Genomic DNA, 27,734 nt, shown 5'->3' with positions numbered 1-27,734 from the left:
TAGACAACATGTCAGTAATCGTTGGCAGGTCCTTCAGTCCGGACCAGATGTCAGCACTCGCTCCAGACTGCCCTGCATCACCGCCAGCGCGTGGGCTTGGAATTCTTAGCCTTTTCCTCGCAGCCCCAGTTGTGGGAGAATGTGAAGGAGGAGCTGTTGACGGGTCACGTTCCGCTTGACTTGATAATTTTCTCACCAGCAGGTCTTTGAACCTCTGCAGACTTGTGTCTGCCGGAAAGAGAGATACAACATAGGTTTTAAATCTAGGATCGAGCACGGCGGCCAAAATGTAGTGCTCTGATTTCAACAGATGACCACCCGTGAATCCTGGTTAAGCGAATTAAGGGACCATCCACAAGTCCCACATGTCTAGCGGAATCGCTCTGTTTTAGCTCCTCCTTCAATCTCTCCAGCTTCTTCTGCAAAAGCCCGATGAGGGGAATGACCTGACTCAGGCTGGCAGTGTCTGAACTGACTTCATATGTGGCAAGTTCAAAGGGTTGCAGAACCTTGCACAACGTTGAAATCATTCTCCACTGCGCTTGAGTCAGGTGCATTCCCTCTCCTTTGCCTATATCGTAGGTAGCTGTATAGGTTTGAATGGCCTTTTGCTGCTCCTCCATCCTCTGAAGCATATAGAGGGTTGAATTCCACCTCGTTACCACCTCTTGCTTCAGATGATGGCGGGGCAGGTTCAGGAGTGTTTGCTGGTGCTCCAATCTTCGGCACGCGGTGGCTGAATGCCGAAAGTGGCCCGCAATTCATCGGGCCATTGACAGCATCTCTTGCACGCCCCTGTCGTTTTTTAAATAATTCTGCACCACCAAATTCAATGTATGTGCAAAACATGGGACGTGCTGGAATTTGCCCACATGTAATGCACGCACAATATTGGTGGCATTGTCCAATGTCACAAATCCCCAGGAGAGTCCAATTGGGGTAAGCTATTCTGCGATGATGTTCCTCAGTTGCCGTAAGAGGTTGTCAGCTGTGTGCCTCTTATGGAAAGCGGTGATACAAAGCGTAGCCTGCCTAGGAACGAGTTGGCGTTTGCGAGATGCTGCTACTGGTGCCGCCGCTGCTGTTCTTGCTGCGGGAGGCAATACATCTACCCAGTGGGCTGTCACAGTCATATAGTCCTGAGTCTGCCCTGCTCCACTTGCATTTTTTAGGACACTGGTGATTCTTTTTCTGAGGTCTATGTACATTCTTGGTATCGCCTGCCTAGAGAAGTGGATCCTAGATGGTATTTGGTACCGGGGACACACTAACTCAATAAATTCTCTAATTGCCTGTGAATTAACGGTGGATACCGGACACACGTTTAACACCACCCAGGCTGCCAAGGCCTGAGTTATCTGCTTTGCAGCAGGATGACTGCTGTGATATTTTATCTTCCTCGCAAAGGACTGTTGGACAGTCAATTGCTTACTGGAAGTAGTACAAGTGGTCTTCCGACTTCCCCTCTGGGATGACGATCGACTCCAAGCAACAACAACAGCAGCGCCAGCAGCAGTGTGCGTTACACTCAAGGATGCATCAGAGGAATCCCAGGCAGGAGAGGACTCATAAGACTTGCCAGTGACATGGCCTGCAGGACTATTGGCTTTCCTGTGTAAGGAGGAAATTGACACTGAGGGAGTTGGTGGTGTGGTTTGCAGGAGCTTGGTTACAATAGGAAGGGATTTAGTGGTCAGTGGACTGCTTCCGCTGTCACCCAAAGTTTTTGAACTTGTCAATGACTTCTGATGAATGCGCTCCAGGTGACATGTAAGGGAGGATGTTCCTAGGTGGTTAACGTCCTTACCCCTACTTATTACAGCTTGACAAAGGCAACACACGGCTTGACAAATGTTGTCTGCATTTCTGTTAAAATAATTCCACACCGACGAGGTGATTTTTTTTTTAAATTTGACCAGGCATGTCAATGGCCATATTCTTCCCACGGACAACAGGTGTCTCCCCGGGTGCCTGACTTAAAGAATCCACCTCACCATCAGAATCCTCCTTGTCAATTTCCTCCTCAGCGCTAGCAACACCCATATCCTCATCCTGGTGTACTTCAACAGTGACATCTTCAATTTGACTATCAGGAACTGGATTGCGGGTGCTCCTTCCAGCACTTGCAGGGGGCGTGCAAATGGTGGAAGGCGCCACCTCTTCCCGTCCAGTGTTGGGAAGGTCAGGCATCGCAACCGACACAATTGGACTCTCCTTGGGGATTTGTGATTTAGAAGAACGCACAGTTCTTTGCTGTGCTTTTGCCAGCTTAAGTCTTTTCATTTTTCTAGCAAGAGGATGAGTGCTTCCATCCTCATGTGAAGCTGAACCACTAGCCATGAACATAGGACAGGGCCTCAGCCGTTCCTTGCCACTCCGTGTCGTAAATGGCATACTGGCAAGTTTACGCTTCTCATCAGACGCTTTTAATTTAGATTTTGGATCATTTTACTGAACTTTTGCTTTTTGGATTTTACATGCTCTCTACTATGACATTGGGCATCGGCCTTGGCAGATGACGTTGATGGCATTTCATCATCTCGGCCATGACTAGTGGCAGCAGCTTCAGCACGAGGTGGAAGTGGATCTTGATCTTTCCCTATTTTACCCTCCACATTTTTGTTCTCCATTTTTTAATGTGTGGTATTATATGCCAGTAATATATCAATAGCAATGGCCTACTGTACCATACTGCTATATATTATATACTGGTGGTCAGCAAAATTCCGCACTGTCCTCCTACTATATATACTGTGCACAACTAAAATGCACCACAGGTATGGATGGACAGTATACTTGATGACACAGAAGTAGGTAGACCAGTGGACTACTGTACCGTACTGCTATATATTATATACTGGTGGTCAGCAAAATTCTGCACTGTCCTCCTACTATATATACTGCGCACAACTAAAATGCAGCACAGGTATGGATGGATAGTATACTTGACGACACAGAGGTAGGTAGAGCAGTGGACTACTGTACCGTACTGCTATATATTATATACTGGTGGTCAGCAAAATTCTGCACTGTCCTCCTACTATATATACTGCGCACAACTAAAATGCACCACAGGTATGCATGGATAGTATTCTTGACAACACAGAGGTAGGTAGAGCAGTGGCCTACTGTACCGTACTGATACATATTATATACTGGTGGTCAGCAAAATTCTGCACTGTCCTCCTACTATATATACTGCGCACAACTAAAATGCACAACAGGTATGGATGGATAGTATACTTGACGACACAGATGTAGGTAGAGCAGTGGACTACTGTACCGTACTGCTATATATTATATACTGGTGGTCAGCAAAATTCTGCACTGTCCTCCTACTATATATACTCTGCACAACTAAAATGCAGCACAGGTATGGATGGATAGTATACTTGACGACACAGAGGTAGGTAGAGCAGTGGACTACTGTACCGTACTGCTCTATATTATATACTGGTGGTCAGCAAAATTCTGCACTGTCCTCCTACTATATATACTGCGCACAACTAAAATGCAGCACAGGTATGGATGGACAGTATACTTGACGACACAGAGGTAGGTAGAGCAGTGAACTACTGTACCGTACTGCTATATATTATATACTGGTGGTCAGCAAAATTCTGCACTGTCCTCCTACTATATATACTGCGCACAACTAAAATGCAGCACAGGTATGGATGGATAGTATACTTGATGACACAGAGGTAGGTAGAGCAGTAGACTACTGTACCGTCCTCCTATATAATACTGGTGGTCAGCAAAATTCTGCACTGTCCTCCTACTATATACTACAATGCAGCACAGATATGGAGCGTTTTTCAGGCAGAGAATGTAGATATTTTCAGCACACTGAGCACAGATATTTGCAAGCACACTGAGCACAGATATTTGCTGCACACTGAGCACAGATATTTGCAGCACACTGAGAACGTTCTCCGCCTGAAAAACGCTCCATACTGTATCTGTGCTGCATTGTAGAATATAGTAGGAGGACAGTGCAGAATTTTGCTGACCACCAGTATATATATAGCAGTACGGTACAGTAGTCCATTGCTCTACCTCTGTGTCATCAAGTATACTATCCATCCATACCTGTGCTGCATTTTAGTTGTGCGCAGTATATAGTAGGAGGACAGTGCAGAATTTTGCTGACCACCAGTATATATATAGCAGTACGGTACAGTAGTCAATTGCTCTACCTCTGTGTCGTCAAGTGTACTATCCATCCATACCTGTGCTGCATTTTAGTTGTGCGCAGTATATAGTAGGAGGACAGTGCAGAATTTTGCTGACCACCAGTATATATATAGCAGTACGGTACAGTAGTCCATTGCTCTACCTCTGTGTCATCAAGTATACTATCCATCCATACCTGTGCTGCATTTTAGTTGTGCGCAGTATATAGTAGGAGGACAGTGCAGACTTTTGCTGACCACCAGTATATATATAGCAGTACGGTACACTAGTCCATTGCTCCTCCTCTGTGTCGTCAAGTATACTATCCATATGTGTGCTGCATGTGCTGTTTGAGGACTATTTTTTTTAATCTGCCATCCTGTCTGACACTGCAGTGCCACTCCTAGATGGGCCAGGTGTTTGTGTCGGCCACTTGGGTCGCTTAGCTTAGCCATCCAGCGACCTTGGTGCACCTCTTTTTTTCTTTGCATCATGTGCTGTTTGGGGACTATTTTTTAAATCTGTCATCCTGTCTGACACTGCAGTGCCACTCCTAGATGGGCCAGGTGATGACACTATCGTCAGACATTGATACAGAAGGTGGTTCAACACCATACTAGGCAACAAACCTTTCAATTCAATGGTGCTAAGATTAACTCACGGGATATCATCACAGGAGACTCCAACTATCCACCTGTTGATAGTGGACATATGTTAAGCTACTCCTCCAATTATATAATAAATTTTCATCTTTTGCGTTATTCACTGCTTGTTAATTTGAAATTACCTTGGCATTTATATTTGTGTTTGGAATACCTTATCTTGTCTGTCACACTATATTTTAAATGATCCATAATAAAGGTTACATTTTACTGTATCATTTTCTCAATAAGAGTGCCCCAGCATAGAGTCTTTCTTTTCCCTTCTTGATTTTTTCAATGTAACCCCACTGACTCTGGGAGCACCACCGACAGTTTCATTTACACATCAGTGTTATATTTCCAAGGTCGGTTACGGACATTTCTACCTTGTAATAAGGTTTTGTCTGCTATTTTTTACTAGTGCGGAACACCCCTTTTTTTCTTTTGCATTAAGTACCACTCCTAGATGGGCCAGGTGTTTGTGTCGGCCACTTGGGTCGCTTAGTTTAGTCATCCAGCGACCTCGGTGCAAATTTTAGGACTAAGAATAATATTGTGAGGTGTGAGGTGTTCAGAATAGACTGGAAATGAGTGGAAATTATGGTTATTGAGGTTAATAATACTATGGGATCAAAATGACCCCCAAATTCTATGATTTAAGCTGTTTTTGAGGGTTTTTTGTAACAAAAACTACCCGAATCCAAAACACACCCGAATCCGACAAAAAAATTTCAGGCAGATTTTGCCAAAACGCGTCCGAATCCAAAACACGGCCACGGAACCAAATCCAAAACCATAACACAAAACCCGAAAAATTTCCGGTGCACATCACTAGTAAAAAGCTTACTAAAATCTAGATAAGCTACATATAGCCCACACACACACACCTTGTTCTATTACTTTATTCACCCACTCAAAAAAGTCAAAGAATCTGGTTTGAAATGATCTAAAACCTCACCCACCCACCTATGCTGCTTAGGACACTGTAAGTATCTGGATTTGAGATACTCTTCAAGTCTTTCATTTAAGAGTGTTTAAATCAATTTCCCCAACTATTGATGTAAGGCTCACTGGCCAGTAGTTGTTTGCCTCTTCCTTGCTTCGACTTTTGTGCAGTTTGACTACTATACATTCACTCTTTTACCAGTCCTCTGGATTTACTCAAGTAGCTAGTGACTGGTTGAATAATTTTATTAATGGTGTTACCAGCACCCCTTTAAGCTCGTTTAGGATGTATCCCATCTGGCCCCATTGATTTATCCACTTTCATGTTTGAGAGTTCTGTTTTGTAAATGTACTTGTATACACCTCATTTTTATAAAGATACTTGCAACTTAATTGTGCCTCCTTCCCCTCTCTTCCATTACAGATTACTAAAAACAATCTGAAGCTTGACAGCTAGTTAAACTTTATTCTCTAAACTTCTGGATTATTTATTACATTTTCCCCATCAACCTGAAATTAGAGGTCTCTTTAAACCCAAAAATGTTACACCCAAATTATTTAAGTAGTAAAATAATTAAAATAGATAAAAGTTGAATAGGTATGTCATCTTTCAAAATTATCTTATAGGCCCTACACACTGGGCGATTTTTTGAAAGATATGAACCAGTGGCGTAACTACTGCCCCCGCAGCCCTCGCGGTGGCTTGGGGGCGAGGGGCTGTGGGGGCGCCACTGATTAACAGCAGACTGACATGCGGACGAGCGTCCGCATGTCAGTCTGCAGTCTCCTTCCCTCCGCCGCTTTTTGGAGGGACACAGAGGGCACAGCGCGCCTCCCTGTGTCCCTCCTGCTGCATCATCTCAGGCGGCCGCGGGTCTAATAGGGGAAAGTGCCGTCTGTGAGCTCTAATTGGCTCACGAACCGGCACTTCCCCCTATTAGACCCACGGCCGCCGGAGATGATGCAGCAGGAGGGACAAAGGAGAGGTGAGCTGTGCCCTCCGTGTCCCTCCAAAAAGCGGGGGGGGGGATATCTGGCACTGGGGCATATATGGCACTGGGGGGAATATCTGGCACTGGGGCATATATGGCACTGGGGGGGAATATCTGGCACTGGGGGCATATATGGCACTGGGGGGGAATATCTGGCACTGGGGGGAATATCTGGCACTGGGGCATATATGGCACTGGGGGGAATATCTGGCACTGGGGGGGAATATCTGGCACTGGGGGCATATATGGCACTGGGGGGGAATATCTGGCACTGGGGGGGGAATATCTGGCACTGGGGCATATATGGCACTGGGGGGAATATCTGGCACTGGGGCATATATGGCACTGGGGGGGAATATCTGGCACTGAGGGCATATATGGCACTGGGGGGGAATATCTGGCACTGGGGGCATATATGGCACGGGGGGAATATCTGGCGCTGGGGGCATATATGGCACGGGGGGGAATATCTGGCACTGGGGGCATATGTGGCACTGGGGGCATATTTGGCACTGGGGGGGAATATATGGCACTGTGGGCATATGTGGCACTGGGGGGCATATGTGGCACTGGGGGGGAATATCTGGCACTGGGGGCATATATGGCACTGGGGGCAAATATCTGGCACTGGGGGCATATATGGCACTGGGGGCATATATGGCACTGGGGGGGAATATCTGGCACTGGGGGCATATATGGCACTGGGGGCATATATAGCACTGGGGGGGAATATATGGCACTGGGGGCATATCTGGCACTGGGGGCATATGTGGCACTGGGGGGGAATATCTGGCACTGGGGGGCATATGTGGCACTGGGGGGGTATATGTGTACCTGGCACATGGGGGGGGCTATATTTGGCACTGGGGCATGTGAGTACCTGGCACCGTGGGGGAATATCTGGCACTGGGGACATATGTGGCACTGGGAGCACAGCCCTAGCAACAAGGACTACCTCCTAGCAACGAGCATGACACCCAGTGCATGAAACACCTGGCAACGAGCATGACACCCAGTGCATGAAACACCTGGCAACGAGCATGACACCCAGTGCATGAAACCCCTGGCAACGAGCATGACACCCTGAGCATGAAAACCCCTGGCACCGTGCATGGAACCAAGAGCATGAAACCCCTGGCAACGAGCATGACACCCAGTGCATGAAACCCCTGACAACGAGCAGGTAATTGAAAAGTAATTAGAAGCCTTACTGTAGGACTTAATGTGTAATGGGCATTACGGTGTGTGGCATAACGTATCACGGACATTGCGGTGTGTGTCATAATGTGTCACAGGCATTACGGTGTATGGTATACTATATCGCGGGCATTGTGATATGTGGTATAATGTCTCAGGGTCATTGCAGTGTGTGGCATAATGTATCACGGACATTGCGGTGTGTGTCATAATGTGTCACAGACATTGTATGTGCTATAATGTATCAGGGGCATTGCAGTGTGTAGCATAATGTATAACGGGCATTGCGATTCCTGTCATAATGTGTCACAGGCATTACGGTGTGTGGCATAATGTGTCACAGGCATTACGTTGTGTGGCATAATGTGTCTGGGGCATTACAGTGTGTGCATATTGTGTCATGTGCATTATTGTGTGCGGCATAATGTCTAAGGGCCATTGCAGTATGTGGCATAATGTATACTGGGCATTACTATAAGGAGGAAAAATGACAAATAATGTAAGGGGCATGAATCAGGATTATTTTTCTTTCCTGTGGTGGCCAACGTATGGGCGTGCAGGTTGCAAAACTGGGGTATAAGGTAGTCTTTTCCTGCAATACCACGCCCCTTTATGCGAAACCACGCCCATTCCAATGAAACCACGCCCCTTCGGCGCGCGCATATTTATCCCTTTCTTGCTCCCAATTATGGAGCATGAAGGGGGGGGGTGGGCGCCGAAGAATTTTTTGGCTTGGGGAAGAAAAATTTCTAGCTACGCCACTGATATGAACGATCTCGTTCATAAATGAACGAGAACTCGTTCATATCTTTCAGTGTGGAGACTCCAGCGATGAACGATGCGCGTCCCCACGCTCGTTCATCGCTGGTCTCCCGTCGGCTGTGCATGCAGGCCAATATGGACGATCTTGTCCATATTTGCCTGCACTTCAATGCAGCCGCGTGACGGGGGGAGTGAAGAAACTTCACTCCCCCCGTCACTGCCCCCCCGCCGCCGGGTCGCTCGTCGGCCGTATCCGCCGTCGGGCAGCTCGGCGGCGGGTCGGCCAGTGAGTAGGGCCCCTTACTCTAAAACAGTGTTGGGGTCTTGGACTGTATGTATAACAAGAGCCTCTAAACCACATGAGTCACTCGTTGGTCAACATAGCACATTATCTGTGTAGATTATGTACTGCTAATGTACACTTGTATGTATTTGTTTAGTCTTGTGTTTTGGTTTTTTTTTACTGTAAATGTAAGCTCCAATGGGTAGGAGACTTAAGTAAACTGAAGGGGGGTACACACGGAGAGATCCGTGCTTAAAATCTAAGCAATCTTGCTAGATTGCTTAGATTTTAAGCACGGATCTGCCGTGTGTATGCCCTCCAGCGATAGCGATGCGCGGCCCCGCGCATCGCTATCGCCGATGCTAGATTGAGCCTGCATGCAGGCTCAATCTAGCGAGTCGCTCACTTCACCGTTGTGTGAAGTGAGCGGCCCCCCGTCGGCTTTCCCCCTCGCTCAGCACATCGCGCTGTGCTGAGCGGGGTGAGAGATGTGTGCTGAGCGGTCTGTGTTAAGATCGCTCAGCACACATCTCTCCCGTGAGTACCCCCCTTGACTTTTAAAAAAGGAGATTCCTTTTTAAGATTTTGTATCCCTTTCAAATGCTGGCTACAATTTTATCCCACTCTGATATTCTGGTTATCAATAAGGCATTCTGAAAATGTATTTACAACTAACTATAAAAAGACGAAAGTGATGAGTGAGTGGTAGAGACGAGCAGGAAGATATGTAAACCCTTACGTAGTGGTGGAATGTCAGCATAGCATAGGGAGCTGAACAATTAATGTGTTTGTTGTAGTTTCTTCAATGGGTAGGGTTGGGGGCATTTTAGGAAGCTCTGCTAGGCATTCATTTTGTGAGCTGTGAGGCAGGGATATGCAACTTTTTGTTTGGAATTCAGAGTTTTGCTTTCCCTACTTGTTTTACATTCCTATATCTTTTATTTCTGCCTAGATCACTTCCATTTTCTCTCCTATACTCTGTCCGTAGTAGCACTTTTAAAAACTAGGCCGCAAACAGTTCATCATGCAAAGAAGAAAAAGATGTGCAATGAGGTAGCTGGATGACTTTGCTAAGCGACACAAGTGTGTGGCACAAACACCTGGCCCATCTAGCAGTGGCACGCAAGTGTCAGACAGGATGGCACTTTTAAAAACTAGGCCCCAAACAGCACATCATGCAAAGAAAAAAAGAGGTGCAGTAAAGTAGCTGAATGACTTTGCTAAGCGACACCAGTGTGCGGCAAAAACACCTGGCCCACCTAGGAGTGGCACTCAGTGGCTGAATGTCGAAAGTGGCCCACAATTTTTCAGGCCACCGACAGCATCTCCTGCATGCCTCTGTCATTTTTCAAAAAAATTCTGCACCACCAAATTAATTGTATGTGCAAAACATGGGACATGCTGGATTTGCCCAGATGTAATGCACGCACAATATTGGTGGACTTATACGGCAGTTCCTCATGACTTATATGGCAGTACCCCTGGACTTATACGGCTGCACCATTGGACTGGACTTATACGACAGTACCCCTGGACTTATACGGCTGCACCATTGGACTGGACTTATACGACAGTACCCCTGGACTTATACGGCAGTACCACTGGATTTATGCGGCTGCACCACTGGACTGGACTTATACGGCAGTACCACTGGACTTATACGGCAGTACCCCTGGACTTATACGGCTGCACCACTGGACTGGACTTATACAGCAGTACCACTGGACTTATATGGCAATACCCCTGGACTTATGCGGCAGAACCACTGGACTTATACGGCAGTACCCCAGGAGTTATACGGCAGTAGCACTGGACTTATACGGCAGTACCACTAGACTTATACGGCAGTACCATTGGACTTATACAGCAGTACCCCTGTACATATACGGCAGTACCACTGGACTTATTCGGCAGTACCACTGGACTTATACAGCTGCACCACTGGTCTGGACTTATACGGAAGTACCACTGGACTTATATGGCAGTACCCGTGGATTTATACAGCAGTACCACTGGATATATACGGCAGTACCACTGGACTTACATGGCAGTACCACTAGATTTATTCGGCAGTACCCCTGGACTTATACGGCAGTACCACTGGACTTATATGGCAGTTCCACTGGACTTACATGGCTGCACCACTGGACTGGACTTATACAGCAGTACCCCTGGACTTATACAGAAGTACCCCTGGACTTATACGGCAGTACCCGTGAACTTATACGGCAGTACCCCTGGACTTATATGGCAGTACCCCTGGACTTACATGACTGCACCACTGGACTGGACTTATACGGCAGTACCCCTGGACTTATACAGCAGCACCACTGGACTTATGGCAGCACAGGACACCACCACTGGACTTATGGCAGCACAGGACACCACCACTGGACTGATGCAGCACAACACAGCACCACTGGACTGGACATATACAGCAGCACAGGACACCACCACTGGACTCATGGCAGCACAGGACACCACCACTGGACTGATGCAGCACAAGACAGCATCACTGCACTGGACTGGACTTAAATAGCAGCACTGGTCTTATGGTAGCATAGAACATTACCACTGTGACTGGACTGATGCAGCACAAGACACCACCACTGGACTTATGCAGTGTCACATCCCGGAGCCTTAAGTATGATCGGAGCCGCGGCAGTTACCGCTCAGGTGTCTGGCGGGCAGCGGCGATGCTGGACGCTGCAATGGGTCCATTGGCGGCGGTGAGGGGATGCTGTGGCGGGTCCGCTCGTAGTAGCCGGAGGCTGCTGCAGCTGGCTTGCTGGCACTAGGGAGCAGCTTCCGGAGAGGCCAGGGGGAGTTCAGGTGGTAAACACTAAAATGTGTCTGCTGCACAGGGGCGGCCATGTTGGAGACTAAAGCTTGAACCTGTTGCACATGCTCATTCTGTCAAGCCAATCCAGGGAGATCTCTCCTCTTATAAGGGAGCTGGTTCAAGTTATGAGTGCCAGTGCTTCAAGTTACTACTTAGGTGTAGGATCTCCAGCCCTGTGCTCCCAGGTTACTTCGGTGCCTTGGTTACTCTCCAGCTTTGCTCTGCCTTGGTCTTTCTGATTGCAGCAGTCCCGCCGTCCCTAACCTGATACCATCTGAGAGGGGCGTACTCGGTAATCTTGATTCTTCAAGGATCTTGGTTGTCGATAGTTACCGTGCTCTTCAGCCTCGTTATCCAAGCCACAGCTCACCGTTCACAGTCCTTTATCTTCAAGTGTTCTTCAGCCTCGTTATCCAAGCCACAGCTCACCGTTCACAGTCCTTTATCTTCAAATGTTCTTCAGCCTCGTTATCTAAGCCACAGCCCACCGTTCACAGTCCTTCATCTTCAGTGTTCTTCAACCTCGTCTATGAAACCACAGTCCTTTATCTTCAAGTGTTCTTCAGCCTCGTTATCCAAGCCACAGCTCACCGTTCACAGTCCTTTATCTTCAAGTGTTCTTCAGCCTCGTTATCCAAGCCACAGCTCACTGTTCACAGTCCTTTATCTTCAAATGTTCTTCAGCCTCGTTATCTAAGCCACAGCCCACCGTTCACAGTCCTTCATCTTCAGTGTTCTTCAACCTCGTCTATGAAACCACAGTCCTTTATCTTCAAGTGTTCTTCAGCCTCGTTATCCAAGCCACAGCTCACCGTTCACAGTCCTTTATCTTCAAGTGTTCTTCAGCCTCGTTATCCAAACCACAGCTCACCGTTCACAGTCCTTTATCTTCAAATGTTCTTCAGCCTCGTTATCTAAGCCACAGCCCACCGTTCACAGTCCTTCATCTTCAGTGTTCTTCAACCTCGTCTATGAAACCACAGTCCTTTATCTTCAAGTGTTCTTCAGCCTCGTTATCCAAGCCACAGCTCACCGTACACAGTCCTTTATCTTCAAGTGTTCTTCAGCTTCGTTATCCAAGCCACAGCTCACCGTTCACAGTCCTTCATCTTCAGTGCTCCTCAGCCTCGTTATTCAAGCAACAGCTCACAGTCTTCAGTTTTGCAAGTCACAGATTACCACCCACAGTTCATTATTTACACTGACTATGCCATCTCGGTAGTCTCCACTTCCATTGCTCCTGACACATGAGTAGGAATTACATCCAGCCACCTCGTTTTCTTCCCTCGCAAGTGTCCGCTTCCTCAGGCAAACCTCATTCCAGCCGAGCGTGACATGCAGCACAAGAGAGCACTCGAATGACACAAAAGAGCAGGTCGCCACCCCATGCGGCACACCACTTTCCCACACAGACACTGAGGAGACGCGTCCTCTCGCTACACTTTCCAGGACAGGAGTGAAAATGGAGGTGACACGCAGCTCTTTATATGGAATCCAAAACCCGGGAGAATCCGACAGCGGGATGAAGATGTTTTGCCTCGTTCTGGTTTCCGCGCCTGGCGGGAAGTCCCAAGCCAGACTCGAATCCGGGCTCGGGACGTGATGTTCAGTAGGGTTTGGTTCTCAGGGAACCGAACCCGCTCATCCCTAATACAAACCTATTACATTTTTTTTAACATGTTACAAATTTGAACTTCTCAGGCCACGTACAGTATTTTGACCTTTTTAGAAGCTCAACATTGTACGCATAGCCTGCAAACTCTATCTGAATCTATAGCATTTAGACATCTCCCACAAATTAGACATGGTCCTGGCTAATCCCTAGGTGTTTCCTAAGGACATCTCTCTTCTGTCTGTCTTGTTACGTACATTATGGAGCTTGTATAAAGAAATTCTTTTGTTGAATGTTTTATAGAGGTTACCTCCCCTTTCAGGAGTTTTTTTTACCATTGGAAAACAATCCATACTTCTTTGTATCAGTGCCCGTGGGAATGCCAATGATTAAAAAATGGTGGTACCAATTTTAATAGTTTACAATGACACACTTTGTTAATTACATTCCACACTCACCCGAATGGGCTATTTTTGTTATCTCTTTCACTGGAACTAGAATTATGTTATAGCACTGGATTCTTGAAAACTCTTAATTTTTTACCCTTCTCTAACCATGGAGTTTAGATTCATCTCATTTTTTTACTATTGAAAAGATTTAGTAATGCCTTGAATGACTCTACAAAAGGAAGTAATTTTGCATCCCCACTGCCACTCAGACTCTGTGCATTGCAGGCTCCTGCTGACTCAGCCAATTCAATCTCAAATCTTGGAACCTGCAGACTGAAGCAAAATGTTCAAAGCAGAATATGCTACGCTGTGCCCTTACCATTTGTGCTACCTGGTACCTTCTTTTGACTACTCCCTGCACCTCCCACTCAGACGCTCCCACCCTTACAATGTTTCCTGTAACAGCATTTGTTGCTGCCTGAGCCACTCTTCTCACAAGCCAGCATGATTCTGGTCCCCTGACGTGTGCGGCCCTTGGGTGACCATTCTGCTGATAGTCCACACTGTCTGCTGGATGGACTGAATGCCAGCCTCCCATGGTAGAGGGCAGGAATGTAAGTTAGTGGGCCATATTGGAGTAAAGGTTCAGGGAACCTGGAGCCTTAACTTATGACAGGAAGGACCAAAGTCACACAGACATGCATATGTACCACAGACACACACAGTGTCACGTAGACATGCAGAGTCACACAGGCATACATAGACACAAAATCACACAGAAACAAAGTCGCATAGACATACACAGAGTCACACAGACATGCAGTCACACATGTGCACAGTTACACAAATATATGTACAGATGTACAGTGTCACATAGACATGTACTCTGTTATGTATTTAGTTACATAACAGAGCTTTTTACCATTCATTTCATTGGCCAATGCATAGATAAAGGCTTTTGGTGAGCATTTTCCACTGATAAAAGTTTTCCCAATTTTAAGGCTTTTATTGACCTTCTGATTATTTTTGGAGATTTCTATACCCAATGTCCATTTACTAGACTCTCACTGCTCTATATAGTGCAGAAATCAGTGATCACATTCACAATATTTTTGTTGAATTAGGCATGCAAAAGTGGATGTTTACATTGGGCCTGATTCAGATTTGCAAGCAAAGCATAAGAGCAAGCAACTGGGCAAAACCATGTGCTCTGCAGGTGAAGCAGATGTAACATGCGCAGAGAGAATTAGATTTGGGTGGGGTGTGTTCAAACTAAAATCTAAATTGCAGTGTAAAAATAAAGTTGTCTGATACTTGCGGGCTACAGTACATCCAAAAGCAGCCAGTATTTACCCTGCATGAAAAAATATAAATGTATTTGCTCCAATGCTTAGCAACATGGTTTGTTCCAGACAACAAGTTACATGCTTTTTTTGCTTTACTTACAAATCTGAATCACGCCTATTGTGATGTGGCTTTAGCAGATTAGTTGACTTGCAAATTGCCATATAAATTGGAAAGAAATCAATAGACAATGTTGCAGAAATTGGCATTTCATACAGTAGCTCTCACTCTTATACTGTAGTGAATAAAACCTTTTTCCATAATTTGGAACACCATAGATAAAATATTGTAAATTACATTTATCAAATATACATGTCTTTCCCACACAGCCCCTAGCAGCATGCCCATCTTTATTAGATGTTAGGCAGTGCTCCTCATATATTGTAAAGCAATAATATGCATTTTAACTGATTTTCGTCTTGTACAGCATGCTTTTCTTCTCATTTAACTTGCCTTACAATTGCCAAATTATTAACTGGATAAAAATGGCATAAAATAAGGAAATACAAAGATGAGTGATTTTGTGCTATTAATAATTTCATTCATAACAAAATGAGACATTCTTTCCAATAAACTGGAACTAAAAGTCCATCCAAAATTCATTGTCCAATAAAGGGTCATAAAGAACAGAATTTGGCACAGTTTGTACTACATAATCCACTGCCTTAAACAGTATTCAGAATATTTTACAGGAAATTGAATAGTTAGCAGCAAAAATATAACTCGAACTTTGTTTAAAAAAAATTTAGAAGTAATAAATGTAAATGCAAAAACCAGGTCCAGGTTGCCCATGCCCAGCCAAAATGAAAATATGCTAAAATTATTTTTATAAATCAATATTGTGGAAGTATCAGTCCTGGAATTGTTGAATTACAAATCCTAGGACAGGAGACTCCATTTGGTGGCACTCTGCTCATTTAACCCTAATGTACAGATTGATTCAAAAGTCGCAGTACCCCCTTTTGTTTCAAAAACTGTGTAAGAAATGGGAAAACTGAATACTCCAGTAAGGTATGGGTGATGTGGGTACGTACCTTTTAGGGTACGTACCGAACATGGGCACCATCTTGAAATCAGCAATCTTGAATCTAAGTCAGTTTTTTTAAATGGAAAGGGGTCATGCAACATGTCAAACAACATCAGAATTTGTTGAAACTGTTATTGCTGCAAACAGATTTGAAATAGCAGTTATGGTTCAAAAGTTACAACACTTTTTGTTGCAGATAACTGAAGATGGCTTTGACAAAAGAGGAGAGAATTGAGGTCATTTTGATTTCTGGAGAATGAAGTTTCCATGTCATAGCTGCAGATTTTAACAACCGGCACCCAGAAAGACCTCCAATTTCACATAAAACTGTCAGGTGCCTAATTTCCAAATTTCGAGAAACTGTGACTGTGCTTGACAGCAATAAACTTTTCAGCGAATTATGATGTTGTTTGACATGTTACACGTCCCACTTTCTAATTGAAAAAACTGACTTACTGTAGATTCAAGATGGCCGATTTCAAGATGACGCCCATGTTCGGTACATACCCTAAAAGATAGCCCACCTCACCCATACCTTACTAGAGTATTCAATTTTCCCATTTCTTGCACAGTTTTTGAAACAAAAGGGTGTACTGCGACTTTTGAATCACCCTGTACATACCACTGAAATGGCAAAATTATGCAAGAGATTATGCTTTTTTTATCATTAGAATAGAAACTGTTTTGAGCACAGCTTCTTCTTCACCCTTTTGTTTTCGGTTTGTAATTATTGCTCCTTAAAAATGTATATTCATTTATATGTTGGCACGTTATAAATGCTTAATAAAATAACAGTAATAACAAGTATAAATCTAATTACAATGATGCTGGATGCGGAAGGTAACATGAGCATTTGTGTTTGCGAATGTGCTTGGTTATCTGAATGACAACAGGGATCTTGGTTGAGGCAACTTAAGGGCAGCAGTAACCTCAGTAATTTTCTGATAGCCTCTTCTTGCTGCCATCCAAGAAGCTTAGGTTCGATTTCCGGTCACTACAGTCTGGAGATTTTGCTGACATGGCAATGAGTTTTGTGTCAGTGAGGCAGGCCATTGAAGCTTTAGTGGTGAGGGTATATAGTGTTCCACATACAACGGTATAGCAAAAGGGAAAACTGCCGCCCAGTGTAGGTCTCAGACCCATAACCCCAAGATTAAGAGACTCTTGTTTTACCAACTCTTGATTTCATGGAAGGCAAGGCGGCTTTCTTTACTTACACTATATTTACAGCACTAACCCAGGTCCTGGAACCTTGCAACACTTTTTAGACCAACTATAAGTAAGTATAGCACACAACTGTTCAATGGGGACATTTTTGCAATTAACTATGGAAGTCAAAGTGCCATTGTGAGAACATTGTGAGAAATGTATTTGATGATTGGTCATCAGGGACAGATTGTGAATTTATATTGGTCCTGGATTTTATTTGGTAAATGGCCACATGTATGCTGACCAAAACAACTGTAGACATAGACAAAACAAAGTAATGTAATGGTATTTGTTTATCATTAGTCTTAGCAATAACAAGTGGGAACAATGCCTGAGATGGTGATAACAGAACAGGTATTCCATTGGAATAAATATCCCACCAAGCCTCTTTAATTAAGCTTTCCTTACAAAGGCAATTTTATCTGCTGGGTTTGCTATCAGCAATCACAACATTTGCCGGCCATAACCTACTTTGACCTTTCATAATTGACTCCTTATTGCATGTTACATCTTTAATGAAGAGTCCCTGATAGACAGTGTCTCAAAACTCATTAGCATATACACTCATTTTGAGCATGATGTATAGACCCATAATGTGACCAAAATTGGGGACTAAAAAAGGGTCAGACACCCATAATGTGGAGAAAGAGGCACTTAAATAATTTGGGCATGGGTCAAGTAAAACAGAGACAGATGTGGAGGTTTTGGTACACATACAAACTTGGAAACAGAGACAGATATTCAATGGTGGAGGGTTCAGAGAAGCATACTGACAAAGGGAAACACACACAAAGGGATGGTTAGGATTAACACAATGTTTGCGGCATAGAGACTAATAGTAACACAAGTGAAAGACAGATCCAGTGGGATGATACCGAGACAGACACTTAGGAGGAAAGAAAACGGGGGTCATAGAGACAGACTCGTAGATGGAGGAAAAAAACACAAGGCTCTATAGAAATAGAGCAGGGTCAGAAAGCAACAGACAAAAACCAGGTACATCAAATATGTCATGCATAATAGTTCCATCCTGTGAAGGAAGCCAGAAGAAGTGAAAGGAAATTGAGAACGAGCAAAGATGGGGGAAGTATCCACATGGGCACTGCAATAGCCAGCCTGTGTAAGGTGTCACACAATGCTCTCTAAGGTAACAGACCACACCCAACCCAGACTACAGACATGCTGGCCCAAATCATATATTTTGGGACTGGACAGCCAACTTTGCACTAGCAGACCCATGATGTCATGAAATTTAATCAACCTACCAGTAATATTCCTGGTAAGGCCTATAGCCAACTCGGCCCTGCTATTCACCTATTTGTGTTACACAAGTGCATGTGGCTTTTTGTGGTAAAAGACAAGGGAACAAATTTTGCAGGGATGTGATTGGGCATTCCACCATGTCGAGAGATAGCTGTAATAATGTACTGGACTACAGTATGTGCCTGATCCACAAATACAATATCCAATTTTGTAAGACGAGATAATTGAGTATTCTGGAGATTGTGCCTATTTCAAGGCATTCCCGATTTAGACTTTTTAGCCAAGGCACATGATTCTGAAAATTACACTGCTACTGAGGTGTAATAAATTATTACTTTATCAATAATTTCAAAAATGTCTTTTGATTAATTTAAGACCGAATAAGTCACATGTTGGGCATCCTGTATACATATGTACATGTCAAATATACAGTAGTTCCTTTACTTTCAGGAGTTTTATAAAATGTAATTAACAGCTATTTAAGATATATACTGTTTAATGAGTTTGTATTTGGGCAAAATGTTGTCAAAGTCGAAAATATTAGACCCACATGTATCACGTGCAAACACCACACAGAGTGGCCTCCGTGTGGGTGCTTGTTCTGCCGTGCGTGTGCATACTCGCACGTTGCGTATACTGGCTCACGAAGTCCTGCGTATTAGCGCGTGGTATGAGTAATTACGGTAGCATATGCATTCGCATGGAAAAGCCACAAAGACATATCTCATATTTAATCCACATAGTACATAATTTACACATAGCCTACATGCACCACACCAGCAAATTACATTAACTTTGGAAGTATAAAAACAGAAGGATTCACCTTTACAGGATATGAGGGAACAGAATTAGGTTAGGAGGTGGTGTCAAAGTCGGAAAATATTGCAGTACACACATCACGTACAAACTACACACAGATGGCCTCCGCGCGTGTACTTGTTCTGCCGTGCGTGCACATATCCGCAATTTGCGTATGGTCGCTCTCGCGGTCCTGCGCATTAGCACGTGGCATGAGTATTTACGGTAGAGTTTGTGAACACATGGAAAGCTATCAAAACACATTACATATTTAATCCAAATAGTGCACAATGTACACATAGTCTCCCTGCACCACATCAGTAAGTTACAACAGTTTAAATGGTAACAGAACAAAGGGATTCACCTTTACAAGATAGGAGGGGACAGAACAAGGTTATAAGGTGGTGTTTGGTATCCAGCTGTAGGGTATTGTAAGGGTAATATTCCGGTGTTGGTTTGAAGAAGATCAGAATTTCCTGCGAATAGTTATGTGCAGGAGCAGAATATAGATATAAACTGTATTTACTGTACATTAAGTATGCGGCGGAAACCCAGAGGAGACCACCCACAAGTGCATCTTGAACAGACATCGCCCACCTATTCAAACCGACCTATGACCTCTCCTGTACTGTAAATGACCATCCCTGTGTCCAATGGACAAAGAGATTACAGTGTCCATTGTGTTAAGTTTTGGAAGATTGTATAAAAGATGCCTGCTGCAGGCCTGGTCACACAAGACTCACAAAGTTATCTATCTAGATGACCGAGGACCAGACTGGGTAGCGCGGCGAAATCCAAACAAGTATGTATCATTGACTGTAGCCATTATTCTTTTGTATTGTATTGCTTTGTTATTGTAACCCCCTTTCAGTAATAATACGCTGTGGTGTCGGAACCCAGTAGTTTAATTACAATCTGGTATCGTGTCTTCCTTTCCCTGCTAAGGTTTAAAGTGTATTATTATCGCATTGCATAGCTGTTAAGGGTTCACGGTGTATCATTGGGTGTGTACGCGCTGTGTGTACTTTGTACAGCCAGCGCGGCGTTTGTACGCAAAGTCCGTACTCGGTACGGGACTCTGTACGCTAACGGTGTAAAAAGTCCGTAGGTTGCGGATTAAGTATAGCGGTCACAGCGGCTTCATTTAAAGTGTATGAAATGTCTTTTTAAAGTGTTGCTTTTAGTCCTGTATGAAAATCAACATTCTCAGTGGTGTTTGGTATCCAGCTGTACAGTATTTCAAGGGCAATATTCCGATAGCAGTTTGCAGAAAGTAGCACGCTCCTGCGCATAGATATATGCAGGAATGTAATATTAATATTACACTGTATGTACTGTACTCTTGATATTCGGCGGGAACCCAGTGGAGAACATCTGCAAGTGCACCTGGACCAGGCATCGCCCACCTATTCAAACCAACCTATGACCCCTACTGTACTGTAAATGACCAGCCCTTTGACCTATGGGTGAAGAAATTACAGTTTCCTTTGTTTCATGCTTTGGACCATTGTATAAAAGCCAAGCCTCCTGGCCGGTCTCACACATTCGCTGAAGGTCATCTTTCCAGATTGACTGAGGACCGGGACCGGGTGGCACAGGCGATCAAATGTATGTATCATTGGTTGTAGCTTATTCTCTTGTGTTATTGTATTTCTGTTGTAACCCCCTTTTGAGTAAATATTTGTTGCTGGGTTGGACCTCAACATTACATATACAATTGGTGTCGCATTCCTTTCCTGTTAGGGGTTATAAAGTGTATTCTGCCGCACGTGTAGCTACTTTGTGCTTACAGCGTGATGGCGTGCTTATGCAACGTGTACGCATTTCATAGGGGTTTTACACACACACACACTTAGCGGTCGCAGTGGCCTGAACATTTGTGCATTTAAGGTATTGCTTTTCTTTCCTGAAAATTAAACAGACTTAACAATGTAAAAGCAGTTGTTAAAGTGGGGGAGAATGGGGTAGAGCTGAGTTCTGTCACCTGTAATGGTAGGTGGACCCAGCCATGGCCCTGCACAGTAATTCCAACAGAAAGGCCCACCCTGCCCCCCACGTCAATAAATGATGCAGGTGGCGTTAGCGTCACTGATGAGCTGTGTCTGCATCCCCCTTCCTTGGGTCCTGGTGGCTCCATGGTCCTCCTCTGCCTGCGGTCTGCCCCTCCTGGTACTCACACTCTGTGTTTGGCAGGTGGCATTTGTCCCCTCCTCAGGCCCCAACGGCTTCCTTTTCTAACATGGCATATGTGATGTCATGCTGTCACCGCTGCTGAAGTGAAGAAGAGCCATGAAGAGGAGCAGGCTCTGTGCATGCTGAAGATATGGTGAGAGGGGCCTGAGGGACACAGAGAGTAGGGGAAGCTGCTAGAAGGACATAGGGCATGGAGCTGCTGGAGGGACACAGGAAGTGAGCTGCTGGAGTTACAGAGGCAGAGATGTATGTAAGAGGCACTACTGTGTGACTTATGTGTATAAGGGGCACTACTGTAGGCATTATATGTAAAGTGGCACTTCTGTGAGCATAAGGTGTATAAGAGGAACTACTCTGGGCATTATGTGTAAGGGGCACTACTATTGTGGACATTATGTGTATAAGCAGCACTACTACTGTGGGTATTATGTGTGAAGGGCACTACTACTGTGGGAATTGTGTATAAGGGGCATTACTGTGGGCATTGTGTAAAAGGGTCACTACTGTGTGGCATAAAGTGTATAAGTGGTACTACTGTGTAGCATAATGTGAATAAGGGACACAACAGAGTGATATACAGTAATGTGAATAAGGGGCACTACTGTGTGCTGTAAAATGAATAAGGGTCAATACTATGTGGTGTAATATGAAATAGGGGTACTCTCAGACCATGTCCCTTCCTTGTGAGTGCCTTTATAAAGTATGAGAGGCAGGATACAAATTTATAGTTTGCAAGGGAATGCCTAAAACCCTAGCACTGACACAGGCTCCATCTCATGGTAGGGGGGTTGGTTGCAGGGGGAATGAGTTCTGCCACCTCTCCAGGACCACAATAAGCCCTGTGCAAAAGTTTCATTGGTGCCATGCCTTTCTGTGTATTGCTATCCAGCAACAGCTTCATCTTTACTAAGCTTTATTTTGTTAATGAATAACTGTAAATTTACTTATTCTAAGGCTTCCATTACTATTAGAGTCCTATTTTACTTAGAATACTGCCTGTAGCTCTTCTCTGACAGTCCTAATTTCTTTGTGATTCTATTATCTCATTCTATAGAGGGAGGGAAGGAGTGCAGATATACTGTAGAATGGGCTATTTCCTGTAGAGATATACGCCAACCTTCATGTTTTGTTTATGGCTCTGTATTAATTTGATGTTTTAGTTTTGTCAATACGTCCTCACATGTCTAGGTTTTGGCTTTGGAGTTTGGACCTGTATTTTTTTTTAAATTGATAAAAAATGCTAAAATCGTGTAATGTCCTTTAAATTGTAAACTTGTTAGCATGGCCTTATGACCTCTATGACTGTTTGTTATTGTTTTATCATTGTTGTTTCCGATTGTAAAGCGCAATGGAAGTTGCTGTGCTATATAAGAAACTGTCAATAAATAAATAATTTGGGACTTTTTTGTTCCTACAGTATTATTATTTTCTGTAATTTCCTGGTAATCAAGGAAGTAATAGACACAGATTATACCTTTAGCCACACACATGGGCCCTCATTCCGAGTTGTTCGCTCGCAAGCTGCTTTTAGCAGCATTGCACACGCTAAGCCGCCGCCTACTGGGAGTGAATCTTAGCTTAGCAAAATTGCGAACGAAAGCTTTTTAAAATTGCGATTAGAAATTTCTAAGCAGTTTCTGAGTAGCTCGACACTTACTCTGCCACTGCGATCAGTTCAGTCAGTTTCGTTCCTGGTTTGACATCACAAACACACCCAGCGTTCGCCCAGGCACTCCCCCGTTTCTCCAGCCACTCCCGCGTTTTTTCCAGAAACGGCAGCGTTTTTTCACACACTCCCATAAAACGGCCAGTTTCCGCCCAGAAACACCCACTTCCTGTCAATCACATTACGATCACCAGAACGAAGAAAAAACCTCGTAATGCCATGAGTAAAATACCAAACTTCTTAGCAAATTTACTTGGCGCAGTCGCAGTGCGAACATTGCGCATGCGCAATTAGCGGAAAATCGCTGCGATGCGAAGAAAATTACAGAGCGAACAACTCGGAATGAGGGCCATGGTCATTATTTATTAATTTTAATTATTAGTTTGAAGACAATATTTTACATTTTTGCTTTCTTATACACAACTCCAATCTTTACTATGAAAGCAATAAAGTCCTAATCGTTTAATTTTAGTAGTTATTACAGTACACTCTGCTGCAAAATAAAACAATTCCTCAAGGTTATATTTTTAAAACACAAACACACACACTCATACTTGAGAATCAGTTGAACCATGTTTCAGAATGAATCAGCTTTCAGATATTTTTCTTCTCTCTTTTTCATTTCATTCGCATAATTGCTTTCCGGTATCGAGTAACCTTTAGAAGATAAGTTTAAAAATTAGTCATCATGGTTAAAAAAAAAATATATATACATCCTGTCCCCCAGAACATTAACTCCTTCTGATCTGAAAATGGTGCCAAAATAAATGTAAAAGACTGTAAACAGCATGAATGTATCGACTTGGAAATTCTCACATGCACATCAGGTAAAACAAAATCCCCATGGTTGTACTAAAAAAAAATGCCTTGTTAGCAGTGACATACATTAAAACAAGGAAATAAAACATAATAGTCTAGTAAATATAATAACATCTGACTTATATTTAAAATTATAGCACTTCAGAATTAAAATGTATACAAGCGAATGTGGTTTGCCAAAATGTCAGGTTCTGATTTCAATTTAATGGATGTGACCTTATTTATATTTAGGTTTTAAACAATGCTTGTGTGAAATTCAAATACATATTTATGTCCAGAGTCAATATTAATGTATAGTAAGTTAATATTAAATCTAAATTAAGTATTATTATTATTTTTATCTTATGGTTTTGATTTTGTGACAATTTATGTACTGTTGTTTTGTCTTTTTAAATTAATTCCATTAGTAAATTCCTAAATGCCACAGTTAAAATTCATTTTACAAAATATACAGCTTTATATGAGATGATAAATTTATTGAAATGTAATACTGTCTAATACTGTCAATTTGGTTGAGATGCAAGTTTGGACATTAGGAGTTGGAACAAAGTTATATTTGCAGTACTGCAGAAATTATTGCTATAGTCTCATATCTTTGTTGCATGGAAGAAAGAGCAAATCAATAAACAAATACAGATGGGTCCTCCATTATCTTGGCTGGCTGAGGTGTTAGTCGCGATCGGGCATACGCAGCGTGCCTGGGTACAAGTAGCTGCGGGCTAGTCGTAGGGTGGCGCACAGAGCATTTGGCATTACCTTTGAGTGTAATACCTAAGATCATCCACCAGATTTAGCTTTTTAAAATCACCAATGCGCATGCATGTGGTCTCCCTTAAAATACAATACTGAACTACAGCGTAAAAACTACTTTAGTGGTGGGTCTCATTATGCTACAATGTGCTACAGTATGTCATACAGTATATAACAGTATGTGGGTGACCCAAATTAACTTCGCGGTTAGCCGCAGACCGCAAAGTTCCCATCATAGGCTAGAATGGAGCTGCACTAAGCTCCATTCTAACCAGTGCGCTCTGCCTGATTGACAGGCCTTGAGCGCACAGCCAATCAGGAGAGCACTATAACATAGCGCTCCCTGATTGGCTGCTGGGACTCCTAGTGACAGAAGTCACGGGGGGTCCCGGCATTCGGGGAAAGGGGTTCCAAGTGTAAACATGGATACCCTTTAGTGGTGTGGCTCAGAATTTTCGGGTTTGTTTTTTTAAAGCCGTGGATTACTTCAGGAACGAAGAGGACTGATCAACACCGGATAATAGGTGAGTATTTTGGGTTTTTGATTCACAGGTACCCCAATTGGATTCTACTGGACAAGGGGACGTGATTGCCCGGCGTGGGATGTATGTATGAGTGTGTAAGTGTGTTTTATTAAATGTGTACTTTTACGTGTGTGTGTCTTGTTTTTATTTGGGTATTTCTTTCGTTGTAGAACTACAGGTTACATAACTGCCTGTTACATAACTGCTGAAATAACTACCCGTTATTTCCCCGCATGCTGGTACTTGTGGTTCTCCAAGTACCAGCAAGTGAGGCAGGCTTGCTGGGACTTGTAGTTCTAAAACAAAAGACAATATTCTATTTTTTACACTTGAAAAGGCTATCAGCCCTGCACCCACTGCCCTGGGGTGCGGGGGACAGCCTTGGGCTTCACCCCTGGCCCGTGGGTGCCTGGAGGGGGTACCCCCTAATTTAAGGGGTCCCCACTCCCCCAGGGTACCCCAGCCATTGGTGACTAGTTGGGGGGGTAATGCTACGGCCGCAGGGACCAGTGTAAAAGTATCCCCCGGCTGTGGCATTCTCTCTAGTGGAGCCCGGTGCTGGTTTTAAAAATACAGGGGACCCCTGGGAGCGTGGCCTGGATGCAGCTCTGAGTGGCTGTGATTTATTAGAGCTTCTGCACCCTCGGGGTTAAAAGCCACCTATTACTGCAGACCCCTGTGGTTATTTACTCTGGCTTAGCTCTGCCCACGGCTGTGGATACCGCCCTGTGGTCGGGGGTACCGCAGAGTGGATTTTTACACAGCTCCCTGCCTGGGGCCTACTCCTTACCCTGAAGCCGGGGCCTCGAGTTGAAGGCCTCCCCGGAAACATGCTCCGGGACCGGATCACGGCCAAAATGGGACCTGTGGCTGCTCCCCTGCTTGCTCCAACCTGTGGGCACTTCACCTTCTACCTCCACAGACCCCTCGGGCACACTTGGAAGTGGGTTGGCGCCCTCTCAGCCCTCAGCAGCTGCAGTTATTCCAGGAGTTCTCCTGCCTGTGCTCCCGATGGCGGCCATCTTGGTACACCCAAACTGTGAGTTCAGAGCTTTCTTCAGTGCCAGACCCTCCTATGCACTCTGTAACCAGTGTTCCCCTGCAATTTCACTTGCCTCTGCCTCTCAGCCCTCAGCAGCTGCAGTTATTCCAGGAGTTCTCCTGCCTGTGCTCCCGGCGGCAGCCATCTTGGTACACCCAAACTGTAAGTTCAGAGCTTTCTTCAGTGCCAGACCCTCCTATGCACTCTGTAACCAGTGTACCCCTGCATTTTCACTTGCTTCTGCCTCTCCCCACCAGTGTGCCTGCTCACTCACCCCTCTGAGGCCCTGCACAATTGAGACTTTGCTCCACAGCCCAACTATCTGTGCCCTGTCACAGCCAAGGCACTGTGGACTCCGGTCCTGGTGCCTGCCCACAAGTGCCACATTCCCGGCTTGGAGGATCAGTGCCGGTACGCCTCTCCATGCTACCATCTGCTCCTGTGACGAGGTGCTCCCTCTCTCCATCTACCTTGCCGGACCCTGGGATGTCGAATCTCCTGTCCTCCACTCTCACGGTTTCAGGAGTTGACTGTGAATCTGATACACCCTTGACAGTGAGATCCCTCTGGCAGATTTTGGCTGCCTTCAAGTCAGAACTCTCCAAAGACCTGACCTCTGCTGTCCGTGAGGTCAAGACCGAGCTGGTAGCAATAGGGAACAGAACTGACCACCTGGAACGCAAGGTTGAAGAACTTGTTACATCCCATAACGAACTAGTCTCCTCCCATGACCTCCAGCAACAGGAGCTGGACCAGTTTAAATCAAAGATTGCGGATATGGAGGACAGGTCGCGACGAAACAACATCAAGATCAGGGGCATACCAGACTCGGTCAGCAACTCTGAGCTAGAACCCTATGCCACAGCTTTATTCAAAAAATGACTCCCTGCTGCGGACTCTGCAGAGCTCCTGATTGACCGCATCCACGCCTTCCCAGACCTCGCACCGTTTCTTCTGACCTCCCTAAAGACACCCTCCTCCGTGTCCATTTCTTTCCCATTATGGAACGTATCATGAGAGCCGCTAGAGAATCCAAAAATTCAGATACCTTAGGGGGTCTTCAAATTTTTCAGGACTTCTCTGCTGTCACCATCGCAAAGAGGCGGGCCCTTGCACCCATCACTATCGCCCTCAGATCACATGACATCATGTACCGTTGGGGATTCCCTGTTAAATTGATAATTACCTACGAGGATTCTACCTTCATCGTATCCTCCCTAGATGCGAGAGTTAAAGTGTTGTTGGACTGGGACATTACCG

The 27,734-nt window shown here is 44.6% G+C and overlaps 1 long non-coding RNA gene across 1 annotated transcript in view; it reads right to left on the bottom strand.

Moving 5' to 3' along the window:
• The window catches only part of LOC135057840 (uncharacterized), a 38,562-nt gene extending 12,106 nt beyond the window's left edge, over positions 1-26,456 (bottom strand). The window contains exons 1-2 of the long non-coding RNA XR_010244404.1: positions 26,223-26,456; positions 23,894-23,996 (exon numbers count right to left, since the gene is read on the bottom strand). This is a non-coding gene — a long non-coding RNA (uncharacterized LOC135057840). The remainder of the gene's footprint in view (positions 1-23,893; positions 23,997-26,222) is intronic.
• Between the last annotated feature and the right edge of the window lie 1,278 nt (positions 26,457-27,734).

Source organism: Pseudophryne corroboree, chromosome 3, assembly GCF_028390025.1.
Source record: "Pseudophryne corroboree isolate aPseCor3 chromosome 3, aPseCor3.hap2, whole genome shotgun sequence".
NCBI classification, from domain to species: domain Eukaryota; kingdom Metazoa; phylum Chordata; class Amphibia; order Anura; family Myobatrachidae; genus Pseudophryne; species Pseudophryne corroboree.
The sequence above is the reverse complement of the archived record's forward strand: the minus strand, read 5'-3'. Positions and strand labels throughout refer to the sequence as shown.